We start from the raw sequence: 18,839 nt of genomic DNA on the forward strand, positions 1-18,839 counted from the left end.
CCCACAAATCTTAGAAGCATGGTGTCTAACCAGATCGTTACTCTGGATGGCATTTCCCTGATCTCTAGTAATACTGTGAGAAATCTTGGAGTCATTTTTGATCAGGATATGTCATTCAAAGCGCATATTAAACAAATATGTAGGACTGCCTTTTTGCATTTACGCAATATCTCTAAAATCAGAAAGATCTTGTCTCAGAGTGATGCTGAAAAACTAATTCATGCATTTATTTCCTCTAGGCTGGACTATTGTAATTCATTATTATCAGGTTGTCCTAAAAGTTCCCTAAAAAGCCTTCAGTTGGTTCAGAATGCTGCAGCTAGAGTACTGACGGGGACTAGCAGGAGAGAGCATATCTCACCCGTGTTGGCCTCTCTTCATTGGCTTCCTGTTAATTCTAGAATAGAATTTAAAATTCTTCTTCTTACTTATAAGGTTTTGAATAATCAGGTCCCATCTTATCTTAGGGACCTCGTAGTACCATATTACCCCATTAGAGCGCTTCGCTCTCAGACTGCGGGCTTACTTGTAGTTCCTAGGGTTTGTAAGAGTAGAATGGGAGGCAGAGCCTTCAGCTTTCAGGCTCCTCTCCTGTGGAACCAGCTCCCAATTCAGATCAGGGAGACAGATACCCTCTCTACTTTTAAGATTAGGCTTAAAACTTTCCTTTTCGCTAAGGCTTATAGTTAGGGCTGGATCGGGTGACCCTGGACCATCCCTTGGTTATGCTGCTTTAGACGTAGATTGTGGGGGGGTTCCCATGATGCACTGTTTCTTTCTCTTTTTGCTCTGTATGCATCACTCTGCATTTAATCATTAGTGATCGATCTCTGCCCCCCTTCACGGCATGTCTTTTTCCTGTTTTTTTCCCTCAGCCCCAACCAGTCTCAGCAGAAGACTGCCCCTCCCTGAGCCTGGTTCTGCTGGAGGTTTCTTCCTGTTAAAAGGGAGTTTTTCCTTCCCACTGTGGCCAAGTGCTTGCTCATAGGGGGTCGTTTTGACCGTTGGGGTTTTTCATAATTATTGTATGGCCTTGCCTTACAATATGGAGCGCCTTGGGGCAACTGTTTGTTGTGATTTGGCGCTATATAAGAAAAAAGTTGATTGAGTTGATCAGAAAACCGCTCAATCACACGACGCCACACACGCTGTCTGCCATCTGCCCTGAACAGTGTGAACCGGGATTCATCCGTGAAGAGAACACTTCTCCAACGTGCCAAATGCCAGCGAATGTGAGCATTTGCCCACTCAAGTCGGTTACGACGGCGAACTGGAGTCAGGTCGAGACCCTGATGAGGATGACGAGCATGCAGATGAGCTTTCTTGAGACGGTTTCTGACAGTTTGTGCAGAAATTCTTTGGTTATGCAAACCGATTGTTTCAGCAGCTGTCCGAGTGGCTGGTCTCAGACGATCTTGGAGGTGAACATGCTGGATGTGGAGGTCCTGGGCTGGTGTGGTTACACGTGGTCTGCGGTTGTGAGGCTGGTTGGATGTACTGCCAAATTCTCTGAAACGCCTTTGGAGATGGCTTATGGTAGAGAAATGAACATTCAATACACGAGCAACAGCTCTGGTTGACATTCCTGCTGTCAGCATGCCAATTGCACGCTCCCTCAAATCTTGCAACATCTGTGGCATTGTGCTGTGTGATAAAACTGCACCTTTCAGAGTGGCCTTTTATTGTGGGCAGTCTAAGGCACACCTGTGCACTAATCATGGTGTCTAATCAGCATCTTGGTATGGCACACCTGTGAGGTGGGATGGATTATCTCAGCAAAGGAGAAGTGCTCACTATCACAGATTTAGACTGGTTTGTGAACAATATTTGAGGGAAATGGTGATATTGTGTATGTGGAAAAAGTTTTAGATCTTTGAGTTCATCTCATACAAAATGGGAGCAAAACCAAAAGTGTTGCGTTTATATTTTTGTTGAGTGTATTTTAATTTTAAAATAATGCACTAATTCTGAAGATTTGAACATTATTACACAGATGCCCAGAGGGGATTATGGGTAAACTAAGCCTCCGCTCACACTGATTGGTTGATTCAAATCAATCAATCAGTCACTCCTTGAGGCATCATAACATCAAGCCTGGTTCACATGGCAAGATAATTAGGCCGATATCGGACCCTAACTTCCCCTTCCGACAATCTTAAGGACGCACCGACAATCGTGATGACTCTAAATATAACCTTATCAGATATTCCTGCCGTGTGTGGTGTGTTAAGAAGGACGTGAGGAGCTAAATGTGACATGCAGCCAATCAGAAAGCGAGGTGTCTGACCTGGGAATGTTTGTATGTGAAATGTTTGTGTGTGTTGTTTTTACCGCACTGTACAACTAAACCTGTCAGATCTATGATTTTTTTTAATCTCCATGTGTGTGTTCTCACAGGATTTGGAAACCTACAGATAATTTTAAAATCCTGTGGTCGACAACACTGTAATATAATCAGTGTTCTATGCATTTTGACACCGGTTATATCACACGGCTTGAATCACAATTTAACAGACTTTTCGGCTTTTGGAGGAAGCAACCTGAGCTTCTTCTGGCATTTTTACATAAAACAAACACGATAACAACGTCTATAAACCCTGTGGAGCCTGATCAGAGTGTCTCAAATGCATTTCTCCTGTCGTGAACCTTTACCCAGAATGCACTGCGCACACACCATGTCCACACTATAACCTTTAAAATTAGTCCAATACTTGATATTTTCACTTTATAAAAAACTTCAGACAGGTACCGGCAGGCCAAGCATGCTGCAGGCCGTACAGTCGCAGAGGCAAAAACTCAGGTCTGGGAGGAGTTCAGGGAGGCCATGGAGGAGGACTATCGGTCAGCCTCGAAGAAATTCTGGCAAACTGTCCAATGCCTCAGGAGGCGGAAGCAGCTCTCCACCGGCACTGTCTACGGTGCGGGTGGGGAGCTGTTGACCCTGACTGGGGATGTTGTCGGGTGGTGGAAGGAATACGTCGAGGGTCTCCTCAATCCCATCATCATGTCTTCCGAAGAGGAAGCAGAGACTGGGGACTCAGAGGCAGACTCATCCATCACCCAGGCCGAAGTCACCAAGGTGGTCATAAAGCTCCTTGGTGGCAAGGCTCCTGGGGTGGATGAAATCCATCCTGAGTACCTTAAGTCTCTGGATGTTGTGGGACTGTTTTGGTTGACACGCCTCTGCAACATTGCGTGGCGGTCGGGGACAGTGCCTCTGGATTGGCAGACTGGGGTGGTGGTCCCTCTGTTTAAGAAGGGGGACCGGTTGTTATTTTATTACAGCGGTCGCTGTATCAGACCGTCGTGGTGAAGAGAGAGCTGAGCAGGGAGGTAAAGCTCTCGATTTACCGATCGATCTGTGTTCTGACCCTCACCTATGGTCGTGAGATTTGGCTCATGACCAAAAGACCGAGATCGTGAGTACAAGCGGCCGAGATGAGTTTCCTCCACAGGGTGGCTGGGTGCTCCCTTAGAGATAGGATGTGGAGCTCGGTCACTCGGGAGGACCTCAGAGTCGAGCTGCTGCTCCTCCATGTCAAAAGGAGCCAGTTGAGGTGGCTCAGGCATCTCTTCCAGATGCCCCCTGGATGCCTCACTGGGGAGGTGTTCCGAGCATGTCCCATTGGGAGGAGGCCCCAGGAAAGACCCAGAACACGCTGGAGGGACTACGTCTCTCAGCTGGCTTAGGAATGCCTCGGAGTTCCCCCGGAGGAGCTGGGGGAGGTGTGTGTGGATCGGGAGGTCTGGGCAGCTTTGCTTGAGCTGCTGCCCCCACGACCTGACTCCGGATAAAGTGGAAGAAAATGGATGGATGGATGGATGGATTGAAAACTTCAGACATGATGTTAATTTAAATAACTTGTCTGAAATTAGTTTGGTTAAAATTTAAACCATAAGTTAAAACTGTATGCCTCTGGATGACTTAGGTAATATTGCCAATGTATCACTATGGAGTCAAAAGAAATTAGCTTTTTTTCTTTTCTTGGCAAGTTCTCCTTTGTCTGCAGAGGATAGAGTAGTTTATTCTAGAACTTGTTCTTGTCTGTTTGTGGAGGATAGAACTGCGCATCTACTACAAAAAGCTATGTCTGCAAAAATGTTAGCGGACTAAAAATTATTGGACCAAAATTTTTCGGAAGATAATTGGCCTGATGATCATTTTCAAAGTGATCTGAAAAGCTAATCTGATAATGAAAACATTTTCTTTGATAATTAGCAGTTAGTGGATTAGTGGAACTGTGCCCACCACTGCCCATAATGCACCTGGACACAGCATATCCACACTAAAACCTTCAAAATTAGTGCATTACTTTAAAACTAAAACATATTGCTCATATTTTCACTTTATAAAACTTCAGATGTGATGTTCATTTAAATAACTTGTCTGAAATTAGTTTTGTTAAAATTTTAACCATAAGTTAAAACTGTATGCCTCTGGATGACTTGGGTGATATTGCCAGCACATCAGTATGGGGTCAAAAGAAATGGTATTTTTTCTTTTTGCTTTTCTGTGACTAGTTCTCCTTTGTTTGCAGAGGATAGAGCAGTTTCTCCTGGAACTAGCTCTTCTCTGTTTGCAGAGGATACAACTGTAGATCTACTACAAAACATTTAACAGGTTGGTACTCAAATCTTTGATTTCAGACTTCATAAATGTTTGTAACTGTTAAGCTTTGTTCACCAAGCCTGCAAAAATATGTTAGAGGTCTAAAATTTATCAGAATATAATTAGTCCGCTGATGGTTTTCAAAGTTATCTGAAAAGCTCATCTGATAATGAAAACATTAGCTTTGATAATTAGTGGATTAGCAGAACTGTGCCCACCATGTGCCCGTGGGGGGGCTATATGAAGTGAGAAAAGCAGGGGGCCTAAGACAGACCCCTGTGGAACTTCAAATTTCATGTCACTGCCAATCCATGAGGGATTGGCAGTGACATCGAAAACACCACCGGGCACCAAATGATTGCCTTGGATCAAAGGGAGGTTTCAAAGCTTTGTTCTTTGCTGAAGATTTCTGAGTAAAAGCGTAACTTCAGTTAAGATCATTAAGTGGCTTCACAATGGTGGAGTAACCTTTGATAAAAAACACCTGTAATAACCTGTGAATCCAAGAAATTAATGCAAGGTCTTAAAATTGTGCAGAACTGGCCAGGACATTAAGGTGGCGACCTTGTCAGGAGCTGTCTCAACACGTTTGTGGGACACTACATGACCTGAATACTGAACAGATGTTTGCAAAAATTTACACTTGTTTGGAGAAAGTTTGAGCCCGTACTCTTTGAGCTTGTTCAGAACTCGCAATAGGTGTCATTCATGCTCCTTGAGGGTGTCTGAGAAGATTATTAAATCAAGGACTTCCTTTAGATGTAGCCTCTTCATGCACTTTCCATCAAGCGTTGAAATATGGAGGGTGCATTCGTAACTCCTTAGTGCATTCTATTGAATTTACAGAAACCCAGGGGAGTGACAAAGGCAGTTTTGGCCTTATCCTCTTCAATCAATCAATCAATCAATCAATTTTTTTTATATAGCGCCAAATCACAACAAACAGTTGCCCCAAGGCGCTTTATATTGTAAGGCAAGGCCATACAATAATTATGTAAAACCCCAACGGTCAAAACGACCCCCTGTGAGCAAGCACTTGGCTACAGTGGGAAGGAAAAACTCCCTTTTAACAGGAAGAAACCTCCAGCAGAACCAGGCTCAGGGAGGGGCAGTCTTCTGCTGGGACTGGTTGGGGCTGAGGGAGAGAACCAGGAAAAAGACATGCTGTGGAGGGGAGCAGAGATCGATCACTAATGATTAAATGCAGAGTGGTGCATACAGAGCAAAAAGAAAAAGAAACAGTGCATCATGGGAACCCCCCAGCAGTCTACGTCTATAGCAGCATAACTAAGGGATGGTTCAGGGTCACCTGATCCAGCCCTAACTATAAGCTTTAGCAAAAAGGAAAGTTTTAAGCCTAATCTTAAAAGTAGAGAGGGTGTCTGTCTCCCTGATCTGAATTGGGAGCTGGTTCCACAGGAGAGGAGCCTGAAAGCTGAAGGCTCTGCCTCCCATTCTACTCTTACAAACCCTAGGAACTACAAGTAAGCCTGCAGTCTGAGAGCGAAGCGCTCTATTGGGGTAATATGGTACTACGAGGTCCCTAAGATAAGATGGGACCTGATTATTCAAAACCTTATAAGTAAGAAGAAGAATTTTAAATTCTATTCTAGAATTAACAGGAAGCCAATGAAGAGAGGCCAATATAGGTGAGATATGCTCTCTCCTTCTAGTCCCCGTCAGTACTCTAGCTGCAGCATTTTGAATTAACTGAAGGCTTTTTAGGGAACTTTTAGGACAACCTGATAATAATGAATTACAATAGTCCAGCCTAGAGGAAATAAATGCATGAATTAGTTTTTCAGCATCACTCTGAGACAAGACCTTTCTGATTTTAGAGATATTGCGTAAATGCAAAAAAGCAGTCCTACATATTTGTTTAATATGCACTTTGAATGACATATCCTGATCAAAAATGACTCCAAGATTTCTCACAGTATTACTAGAGGTCAGGGTAATGCCATCCAGAGTAAGGATCTGGTTAGACACCATGTTTCTAAGATTTGTGGGGCCAAGTACAATAACTTCAGTTTTATCTGAGTTTAAAAGCAGGAAATTAGAGGTCATCCATGTCTTTATGTCTGTAAGACAATCCTGCAGTTTAGCTAATTGGTGTGTGTCCTCTGGCTTCATGGATAGATAAAGCTGGGTATCATCTGCGTAACAATGAAAATTTAAGCAATACCGTCTAATAATACTGCCTAAGGGAAGCATGTATAAAGTGAATAAAATTGGTCCTAGCACAGAACCTTGTGGAACTCCATAATTAACTTTAGTCTGTGAAGAAGATTCCCCATTTACATGAACAGTAACCTTCTTCTTCTTCAGTAACCTCAATTTGGTAATAGCCTGATTTTAGGTCAAGGACTGAAAACCACTTAGCTCCACTGAGCGCAGAAAAAGACTCCTCCAGATTAGGTAACGAGTAAGCATCCTTTATTGTCTGTAAATTCAACTTCCGATAAGCAATAAACAATCTGATATTTCCATTTTTCTTTTTCACAACCACAATAGGGAATTGGTAAAGGCGATTCTCACTCCCTAATCACACCGCCATCAAAAAGCTCCTGGAGATGTTTTCAGACTGCTCCGATGTAATTCGGGTGAATAGGTCATGCACGATGCTTGAAAGTTATATTATCATGAAGGTTGATGTGATGCTTAACATGACTCGTGCACCCAAAATCAAGGTCATCATGTGAGAAAACCTCCAGCATGGCATTCAGCTTGGCTGCAATTCGCTCTTGCCACTCAGGTGGAATTGGACTGTCACCAAAATTGAAGGTCAGAGGAGTCGTGATGGTTTGCTGACCACATTGTGGGTAGAGACTGAACATTCATAGATGTCAAGATCTGTAATTGCTGAGAATTGAGGAATGAAGACGCCTGCTCCAACTCACTTGCCACCACAACAGGAATCTTGCAGGGTGAGCGAGAAGGTAGATCTACCAAACAGCTGCTTACACACAAGCCACCCGGCAAGCCTGAATCCAGGTGCTGAATGATTGCCGACTGGCTGGTTGTTGGGGCAGACACCTTCACCAACCCTTCGACCACAACAGTGCAACCTGGTGGAATAAGCACTGGGGTCTTACATGTCCCACATGATCTTCAGAGTTGTTCTGATGTGTTGACTGCAGTAGGGCTGAAACGGTTAGTTGAGTAATTTGATTACAAAAAATGTTCGAGGCAAATTCTGTGCATCAAAGCTTCATTTAACATTGTAGTACATTTGTCAGGCCTGTGTGTGGTGCTGTAGCATCCCTGAAAAACAAACAAGACTAGAGCATGTGCATAAGCAGTGTAAGCGCTAATCAAATTAGCACAATAGCTACAGCTTTCCAACGTGAAACACAGAGTAAAACAAAGCCTTTTAGGCGAAAAACGGTCCATGCTGATTATATGAAATAGCATACTGCGTATTCAAAGTGAAGCAGTGTGTTTGTCTTTTTTTTGTTTGTTTGTTTTAAATACAGTTTCATCTGCTGCCTGCTTGCTGCTCTACATGGGGAGTAGCTATTCGCGCAGCGGCTGGTGGCTGCCTCTCTCTGCCTGGTGTGAACAGCTCTCTAGAAGAAGTCCACTTCAATGCTGGATGTACCTTTCAGCATTGATGGTGCCATCACAGATGTGTAAGTTGTCCATGCCATGGGCACTAACACACCCCCATACCATCACAGATGCTGGCTTTTCAACTTTGTGCTGGTAACAATCTGGATGGTCTTTTTCCTCTTTTGTCCAGAGGCATCCATGACACGACGTCCATGATTTCCAAAAACAATTTGAAATGTGGACTCATCAGACCACAGCACACTTTTCCACTTTGCGTCTGTCCATTTCAAATGAGCTCGGGCCCAGAGTAGGCGGCGGCGTTTCTGGATGTTGTTGATATTTGGCTTTCACTTAAGTGTTCCTGAGCCCATGCGGTAAGATCCTTTACACAATGATGTCATTTTTTAATGCAGTGCCACCTGAGGTATCAAAGGTCACAGGCATTCAATGCTGGTTTTTGGCCTTGCCTCTTACATGTAGAAAGTTCTCCAGATTCTCTGAAACTTCTGATTATATTATGGATTGTAGATTATGTGGAATCCAAGTTATAGGAAAACTGGCATGCTCGGAGGTCACTTACTGTAAATGTGCACAGTATGGTATCAAAACATGAACAATTAGAATATTTAATGTGTGAATTTTTTTTGGTTTATCAGAAACATGGCTTACTAGTGCCTCACCAGATTCAGCGGTACTGATACCAGGCTATAATATTTTTAGAAAAGACAGAGACCAAGGAAAATGGGTGGGGTACTGCTACATATCAGGAGTAAATTTAAATGTAATCAAATGGTATGGCCTAATAAGATCACACTAGAATGCATTGGAGTAAATATTTCTCTTTCTGTGGAAATGTCATTGACTGTAATCTGTCTCTACCGTAAACCGTCTTCCACAAAAGAGTTTTATGATCAATTGCGGGATCTCCTTAAAACATGTGATCATAAAAAAGAAATTATCATATTAGGAGACTTCAATGTCAATTGGGATGACAAAAAAGACAGGGAAAATCTGAAATTAATTACTGATCAATTTAATTTTACACAATTTATTGAGAATCCGACCAGAATTACAAGTCATTCAGAATCCCGAATTGACTTGCTTTTCTCAAATAGGCCTGAAAGGATTACTAAAACATAAAATCATTATAATCTATCTATTATAATGTTATTCTTTGTACAAGAAAATCCTCCAGTTTTTCCTCTGCACTCTGGGAGTATCCGGATTTATTCCTCCAAGAGGATAACTGTGAGTTGCTGACTGTTTGCTGGGTGTACACACACCCACCTTATCCTGTTTTTGCTCCTGCCAGCAGTACCGGTCTGACAGCCTCGAGCTGTGGCCACCTGGGGGACCAGGACTTGGCGGCTCTGGTGTATTGCAGGCCTCCGGCTGGCGGTGGAACTTCGTGGGTTCCGGCTCTTCTCTGGATAGGCGTCTCTTACTCTCGGGCCTGCCCACGTGTCACCATTTTGTTATTAATTGGACTCAGCATATTCGTCTTCTGTTTGCACTTTTGCATAATAAATTGTTATTTACTGGAATTTCTATTGACCGCTCCCAACAATGGTTTTTAAAATATATAAATGTATTAAATTAGACTTGCAGTTTTAATGAACTTATTCCAATTGAATTGTACATATATATTTTTTTTTAACTGTGTGCCCTCCTTTGACTGAGTCTGTGTAAGATAACCTTCATGCTCAGATCATGTCAGTGTCTTTTTGTTTCCTGTCTTTTGTCTAGTCTGTGTCTTGTTGTAGTAGTTGGTGACCCCTATGTAATGTAGACTGTTGTATTGTAAGCTCCTGTGATGTTTGTGTGTTTTTACTGTAAATTGTTTAATTTTTAGTCTGTCAAGGACTACAGATGGAAATTAGCCCATGGCTATAATCTGACATATTTACAATTTATGTGTTCATTAATATGTATTGTCCCTTTTAAATAAATAAATGAAATGAAATGATAGAATCCCTAAATTCCTTGCAATTGAATGTTGAGAAACATTGTTCTTAAACTGTTTGACTATTTTTTTCATGCAGTTGTTCACAAAGTGGTGATCCTCGCCCCATCTGTGATTGTGAATGGCTGAGCCTTTTGGGGATGCTCCTTTTATACCCACTCATGACACTCACAATTAGTGTCCTCAGTTCCCAAACACTTATTGAGTGTTGTTAGAAGGAAAGGTGATGTAACACAGTGGTAAACATACCACTGTCCCAGCTTTTTTGAAACATGTTGTAGGCATCCATTTCAAAATGAGCAAATATTTGCACAAAAACAATAAAGTTTATCAGTTTGAACATTAAATATCTTGTCTTTGTGGGGTATTCAATTGAATATAGGTTGAAGAGAATTTGAAAATAATTGTATTCTGTTTTTATTTACATTTTACGCAACATCATAACTTCATTGGAATTAGGGTTGTATTATTTTGGATGGTGTGATGTGTGCTGTTATTGGTGTGGATATGATGAGGAATTTGACTTTATTGATTATTTTAAGATGCATATGTATTGCTGTTCTGCTCACTTTGTTTTGTTTTGTTTTGTTGTGATAAGCAAAAGTTGCTGAGGTAAAAGGTGTAGGTGTACATAAGCTTTGCTTATACCTACACCCTTTCTGTTGCATGGGTTGACTGGCTGAGAAATCAGTTTTGTTTTGTTTTATTTTGTGTTGCAAACTTCTTTCCTTGAACCAAATAAACTTGAACTTGAAGATGTGCGTGTTTAGGGTTAGTCTGTATTTGTGTGTGTGCGTGCGTTTCTCTATAAAGAAGTCAATTGCCTTTGTGTCCCTCAAGTCTCTGATCCATGATGCTGGTTTGAACTCTAGGAGCCACGTTGTGAACCATCTGAAGACATCTGATGCTCATGTGTCAAATCAGACATTACAATGATTAGTTTTAGATGACACAAAGTCATGAAACAATGTTTATGCATTAGCTATGTACAGAATAGGACAAATCTTCACAATATCCTTGAGATGAGGGAAAAACATGTTCCTTGTAATAGTCAATGGGCCCAAATCTGACATATGCATTTTCGTTGCACCCCCTGGTCACCAAGGTTTGACGGTTTATGATGTTCCTGGTCCATCTGGGATAACATTAACACTTGTTGTCATTGGCACAACCCGGCAAGGATATATTTGCCGAGCACTTTTGTTTGGGTACCCCCCTTTCTTTTAGGCAAAATTTTAGGTAACACACTATTGGCTCTGTGCTTCCCCAAAACCCACCTGAATTTTATGTTAGGTAACCTAAACTACTCTCAGTAAATCATAAATAAAACAAAATGCATTTACGATGATGATAGGTGCCTTTTATATGTCTCTTAGGCAAAATTATGTAAAAAAAAAAAAAATCATCCAAAAACATGGCTATTGTGAACAAAGTAAAGTCACATTTTCTCTTCCCATTTCAAAAGTATTAAATATATATGCACAAAATATGCATCCAAATTATCCCTGGCATCTCTGCTGAATGTTGACAATTGTTTTTAGTGCAACTGGTCATCGGGATTCTGTCCACAAGGTATTTTCTTTGTTGGGTATTTTCTCCTCCAAACATTTTTAAAACCTTTAACAAGACAAACAGAGTCAAGAAACACCAGTGAGACAGAAAGTCAAATTTTACGCGCGGAGTGCGGCCAGGCTGTACACCAAGGCTACACTAAAGTCTGGCCTGCTTTTCCGCTCTTTTTATTAAGAGACGACCTCATCACATAAACAAGAAACTTGTCCTAAGGGTGGGGGTGATGACGCAAGACAAGTTTCTTCCCATAACATAAACGCATACATCAATAAGTGCAGCTGTAAGGAAGAACACTTTCAGGTCAGCACATCTCGTTCGTCTGTTGCAGGTATCAGCTGTTCTGCATCTGCCTGAAGTGTCCTGTCTTTCACACTCCTTCACACTAAACACCACATCACAATAGTCAAAACGTTCTCTTACTCCCAGTCGTTAGAGGCTGCGAAAACAAAGTTATATTATAATAATAAGTACATCCAGCCCTTCATTCCCAGCTCAGATTGACCCCAGAGTGCTAAAACAAAATTGAATTCTCAGGATTGCATTAAGACAGGTGCAAAACAGCACATCTCCGTTCTCATGAGAAAGAAGACAAAGCTAAAACAAGGTTGAATAACACGTACATTCTCAGGGTGAAGTGCAAAACAGCACAACACCGTTCTCATGAGAAAGAAGACAAATGTACAAATATTTAACAGTGATAACATATATACAAAATCCTTAACATTCCCCTCCTGTTTATCGCCTGTTAAACATACAGTAGGCATCACTCAGCTTAGCACTTCTTTTTGAGATTTTCACTAAGAGGTTCATCATGGTATGTTCTCTCTCTAGGCTTACACCCCAGAGGTGATGTCGTCATTGTCACCATCATCGGTGTCTGGGTCATCATACTTCCATTGGTCTGGGTACAGGTCAGGAGAGCCATCGTCCTCCTCGTTGTCGTCTGTCCCCAGAAGTGGATATGATGCCGGACCCCCTCCTGGTCCTGGACTTATTGCTGTGGTTATCATTCTATTTACAAGGCCTCGGAGACATGGAATACAACAACATCCACACAATGTTAGAATTGCAGCAAATACTGCTATAGACACTAATAGTGAAGAAATCAAAGACCTCCATTTTCCCATCCCTTCCAGCCACCAATCCCAGCCTTCGGTGTTTACTCCACTGTGCTCTTTCATCTTCCTGTTCAACGTCCTCAGCCCGTCAATGGCTTGAGTGAGACTGCCGTCTGCAGCCGTGTTGTTGGGAATGAATGTGCAGCATTGTTCTCCGAACATGGCACAAACACCTCCTTTCTCTGCCAACAACATATCCAGAGCAATACGATTCTGGAAGGCCATAAGGGACGTGGCTTCTAACTGTGAATGGACAGCCTTAAATCCTTCCTCAGTCCAATTTCCTAATTTCTGTACATTGTAGTGGATGTAGTTTATTCTGTCCACGTTTTTATTAATTGAGCACCACCAACAGATGGAAGATTCGAATCCAGCTGCTATTTGATTAACCAGTTTATACTCGTCAGGCACTCCCCTGGGGACTCCTATTGCGTCAATATATGTTGGATTTCCCACTCCTTTCCAATCTCTTTTCACTCTATGTCTGGCTATGCCTTTCTGCCAATCTTCAGGAATAAGAGAGGCTGCATATGTCGTAACGTCTTCAGGGGTCATGGGTATGGCTTCAACTGGTAACAATAATGATATTAATGCACAATAACCTGACACATTCCGTGGCAGTCTGTCAAAGATTCTGTTATCCCCACACCACCACCATACGTCACTCCTCCCGACAGGTTTGAATGTGGGAGTACTATGGACCACATTCTTACACCAGGCGGTGTGGTTTAAGCTACCCAAAGTCTTACTTGTCCCTGTCAAGTGTACACATGTATGGTTAGCATGCCCAACTTTGCTTGAGAATAAAGGTTTAATCTTAGTCAATTTGGTCACTGGATAGATCTTGTCCCACTTAGAACAATTGTTGTTTGCCGCAATGTATGTCTGTGTCATAGCAGTCAGTAGACAGTCTTTGGGTAATGCTGCCGGTATTACCTGTAATATAGGTCTGGGTCCCATACATACAACACAGTCCTTCTTTGCTGCTAGTCCTGCTTGTTCTGCCATTAAAAGCCAATTGTTATTTTGTCCACTAATTCCTGTAGTTACTAGGAACCAGTCATCTGCCTTCATGTCTTTTGTGCCTTGTACAGACACCCCCTTTGCTTGTATGGGCACCCCCTTTGCTTGTATGGGCACCCCCTTTGCTTGTATGGGCACCCCCTTTGCTTGTATGGACACCCCCTTTGACGTACTTAATTCGGTCAATATTGGTTGCTGTACTCTATCTGTTTCACAGAGGAAGAAATGGAAATACGGATCTTTTCCTTGTTTGTATACCCAAAGGAGGAACAACCAACAGTCTCCCTCTATATCAGGTGGGAATATGGTTCCTTTTTCTGTGGTATTCACCACTATAGACAGCTTATCATCTGTTTGATACATTTTGAGAATTTGACTCTGGTACTTAGCCCACTCGGTTTGTGCCCATCTTGGTGTCCATCTACTCCATTCATCGGCTACCAACGTTTCCCATCTCCTATCTTGTTGATCGTTGGTCATATACCATGAGAAACTATTTCCGTAATTAGTCCCTCTGTCACCATCCGGCATTCCATGGGTAAGACCACTATATGGTACAGAGATGATCACAGATGTATTTCTAGGAATGCAGGCTTGTACACCAAATCGGTACGCATTATTCCCATTACAGCTATGTACTGTGGCATTTATTATCGGACTGGGGTCTTCGTTACTTCTTTTTGGTCTCTGCAATCTGTGGATGTGATCCTTATTATCATGTCCCGCGCTCATGGCTTTTAATAATAATCCCAATTCAAAAAAGAAAAGTAGCATAACAAGGACTGTCCGTGGGGTCCAGAAACCCTCGTTCTTTTTATTTTTTTTCTTTCGCCATTTCTGCACACTACAGCACACCTATGTTCAGAACAGTGGCTTCTTAATGTCTTCTGCTAGCTTTCGTGTCTAACCTGGATCTTAACACCAAGTTCACACACTATTACTAGTCTTGTCCTACTGTTCTTACTGTTTGTCTGTGTCTGCAGAAATGACTTTCTTACAGTGAGTTAAATGAATCCATGTACTTCTTTCCCCAATTTTCAAAGCTGTGGGTGTTGTGAGTAGTACTTGATAGGGCCCTTGCCATTTAGGTGAATGCCAGTGTTTTCTCTTGATGCTTCTTATCAACACCCAGTCTCCAGGTACCACTTTAGGGTCATCCTGTGGAGAAATGGGATCATCAGTGTTTGGATCTCTCCCTCGTTGTCCTTCTAACATTTTTCTCATGTAATCCGCCAAATTGGCTTCCTCAGGTACATCCCAAATTTGTCCATAATATGGCAATGGATATTTTCTGCCAAACAATGTTTCATACGGTGTCAACCCCATGGTACTAGTTATGTTTATATACATTTTTACCAAATCTACACAATGCGTCCATGGTCTGCCTGTTTCCTCCATTGTCTTTCTAAGTCTGTTTTTTACTGTTCCATTCATCCTTTCCACTAATCCGGCGCTTTGTGGATGATAAGAACAATGATTTTTGAGATTGACCTGTAGTGCTTCTCCTACGTATTGCACTATTGTATTAACAAAATGCGCTCCATTATCTGAATAGACTGTTTCTGGTATTCCAAATCGTGGGATGATGTCTTTGCATAATGCTTTAGCCACTGTAAGTGCATCTGCATGTTTTGTAGGGAACAATTCTACCCATTTTGAGAAGGCATCAATTATGACTAAACAAAATTCCTTCCCTTCATGTTTACTCAGCTGTATATAATCCATATGAATCACTTGAAATTGCAACAGTTGCAATTTTCTGTGTTCTGCTGTATCTGTTAGCTGTTTGAGTTCTTTGAATTAACAGTCTTTTTCAAGACTTTTTTACATTTTTACTTTTTTTTTACTTTTTCACCGTGCTCCAACGCCTAAAGAAGACCTCTAACGGTCGAAGCATCGCGACGGAGCACTTTTATCAGCTAACCTTCATCAGCGTTGGCAAGCTAACTAGCTTGCTAACGCTTTCGTTTTTATTTTTATTTTATTTTTTAGCACTGTTGTCGTGTGTTACCTGTGCTGCTCCACAGCCTGTCCAGTGGATTTTTATTTTATTTTTTACCACTGTTGTCGTGCGTTACCTGTGCTGCTCCACAGCCTGTCCAGTGGATTTTTATTTTATTTTTTACCACTGTTGTCGTGCGTTACCTGTGCTGCTCCACAGCCTGTCCAGTGGATTTTATTTTTATTTTATTTTATTTTTTAGCACTGTTGTCGTGCGTTACCTGTGCTGCTCCACAGCCTGTCTAGTGTCGGATTCCCTGTTTGGGAATCCGCTAGCTTAGCGTAGCTACTAGCTCTTAGCCGTTTTAGCATGGCGGCTTCTCCTGTCTCTCCCGTACTTTTCTGCTCTGGGTGTGAAATGTTTAGTTATTCCTCGGCCTCTTTTAGCAGTAACGGTACTTGTAGTAAGTGCAGCTTATTCGTAGCTTTGGAGGCCAGGCTGGGCGAATTGGAGGCTCGGCTCCGCACCGTGGAAAATTCTACAGCTAGCCAGGCCCCTGTAGTCGGTGCGGACCAAGGTAGCTTAGCCGCCGTTAGTTCCCCCCTGGCAGACCCCGTGCAGTCGGGAAGGCAGGCTGACTGGGTGACTGTGAGGAGGAAGCGTAGCCCTAAACAGAAGCCCCGTGTACACCGTCAACCCGTTCACATCTCTAACCGTTTTTCCCCACTCGACGATACACTCGCCGAGGATCAAACTCTGGTTATTGGCGACTCTGTTTTGAGAAATGTGAAGTTAGCGACACCAGCAACCATTGTCAATTATCTTCCGGAGGTCAGAGCAGGCGACATCGAAGGACATTTGAAATTGCTGGCTAAGGCTAAGCGTAAATTTGGTAAGATTGTAATTCACGTCGGCAGTAATGACACTCGGTTACGCCAATCAGAGGTCACTAAAATTAACATTGAATCGGTGTGTAACTTTGCAAAAACAATGTCGGACTCTGTTGTTTTCTCTGGGCCCCTCCCCAATCAGACCAGGAGTGACATGTTTAGCCGCATGTTCTCCTTGAATTGCTGGCTGTCTGAGTGGTGTCCAAAAAATGAGGTGGGCTTCATTGATAATTGGCAAAGCTTCTGGGGAAAACCTGGTCTTGTTAGGAGAGACGGCATCCATCCCACTTTAGAGGGAGCAGCTCTCATTTCTAGAAATCTGGCCAATTTTTTGGGATCCTCCAAACTGTGACTGTCTAGCGTTGGGACCAGGAGGCAGAGCTGTGGTCTTATACACCTCTCTGCAGCTTCTCTCCCCCTGCCATCCCCTTATTACCCCATCCCCGTAGAGACGGTGCCTGCTCCCAGACCACCAATAACTAGCAAAAATCTATTTAAGCATAAAAATTCAAAAAGAAAAAATAATATAGCACCTTCAATTGCACCACAGACTAAAACAGTTAAATGTGGTCTATTAAACATTAGGTCTCTTTCTTCTAAGTCCCTGTTGGTAAATGATATAATAATTGATCAACGTATTGATTTATTCTGCCTAACAGAAACTTGGTTACAGCAGGATGAATATGTTAGTTTAAATGAGTCAACACCCCCGAGTCACACTAACTGTCAGAATGCTCGTAGCACGGGCCGGGGCGGAGGATTAGCAGCAATCTTCCATTCCAGCTTATTAATTAATCAAAAACCCAGACAGAGCTTTAATTCATTTGAAAGCTTGTCTCTTAGTCTTGTCCATCCAAATTGGAAGTCCCAAAAACCAGTTTTATTTGTTATTATCTATCGTCCACCTGGTCGTTACTGTGAGTTTCTCTGTGAATTTTCAGACCTTTTGTCTGACTTAGTGCTTAGCTCAGATAAGATAATTATAGTGGGCGATTTTAACATCCACACAGATGCTGAGAATGACAGCCTCAACACTGCATTTAATCTATTATTAGACTCTATCGGCTTTGCTCAAAAAGTAAATGAGTCCACCCACCATTTTAATCATATTTTAGATCTTGTTCTGACTTATGGTATGGAAATAGAAGACTTAACAGTATTCCCTGAAAACTCCCTTTTGTCTGATCATTTTTTAATAACATTTACATTTACCCTGATGGACTACCCTGCAGTGGGGAATAAGTTTCATTACACTAGAAGTCTTTCAGAAAGCGCTGTAACTAGGTTTAAGGATATGATTCCTTCTTTATGTTCTCTAATGTCATATACCAACACAGAGCAGAGTAGCTACCTAAACTCTGTAAGGGAGTTAGAGTATCTTGTCAATAGTTTTACATCCTCATTGAAGACAACTTTGGATGCTGTAGCTCCTCTGAAAAAGAGAGCTTTAAATCAGAAGTGTCTGACTCCGTGGTATAACTCACAAACTCGTAGCTTAAAGCAGATAACCCGTAAGTTGGAGAGGAAATGGCGTCTCACTAATTTAGAAGATCTTCACTTAGCCTGGAAAAAGAGTTTGTTGCTCTATAAGAAAGCCCTTCGTGAAGCTAGGACATCTTTCTACTCATCACTAATTGAAGAAAATAAGAACAACCCCAGGTTTCTTTTCAGCACTGTAGCCAGGCTGACAAAGAGTCAGAGCTCTATTGAGCTGAGTATTCCATTAACTTTAACTAGTAATGACTTCATGACTTTCTTTGCTAACAAAATTTTGACTATTAGAGAAAAAATTACTCATAACCATCCCAAAGATGTATCGTTATCTTTGGCTGCTTTCAGTGATGCCGGTATTTGGTTAGACTCTTTCTCTCCGATTGTTCTGTCTGAGTTATTTTCATTAGTTACTTCATCCAAACCATCAACATGCTTATTAGACCCCATTCCTGCCAGGCTGCTCAAGGAAGTCCTACCATTATTTAATGCTTCAATCTTAAATATGATCAATCTATCTTTGTTAGTTGGTTATGTACCACAGGCCTTTAAGGTGGCAGTAATTAAACCATTACTTAAAAAGCCATCACTTGACCCAGCTATCTTAGCTAATTATAGGCCAATCTCCAACCTTCCTTTTCTCTCAAAGATTCTTGAGAGGGTAGTTGTAAACAGCTAA

At 42.0% G+C, this 18,839-nt stretch overlaps 1 long non-coding RNA gene across 1 annotated transcript; it reads right to left on the reverse strand.

Moving 5' to 3' along the window:
- Positions 1-662: 662 nt before the first annotated feature.
- On the reverse strand, positions 663-7,404 carry LOC117506231. The gene is made up of 3 exons (XR_004559410.1): positions 6,942-7,404; positions 1,659-1,663; positions 663-673 (listed from the first exon to the last, which is right to left on the reverse strand). It is a non-coding gene; the product is annotated as an uncharacterized LOC117506231 (long non-coding RNA).
- Positions 7,405-18,839: the final 11,435 nt, after the last annotated feature.

This window comes from Thalassophryne amazonica, unplaced genomic scaffold (genome assembly GCF_902500255.1).
Source record: "Thalassophryne amazonica unplaced genomic scaffold, fThaAma1.1, whole genome shotgun sequence".
In the NCBI taxonomy this organism is placed as follows: domain Eukaryota; kingdom Metazoa; phylum Chordata; class Actinopteri; order Batrachoidiformes; family Batrachoididae; genus Thalassophryne; species Thalassophryne amazonica.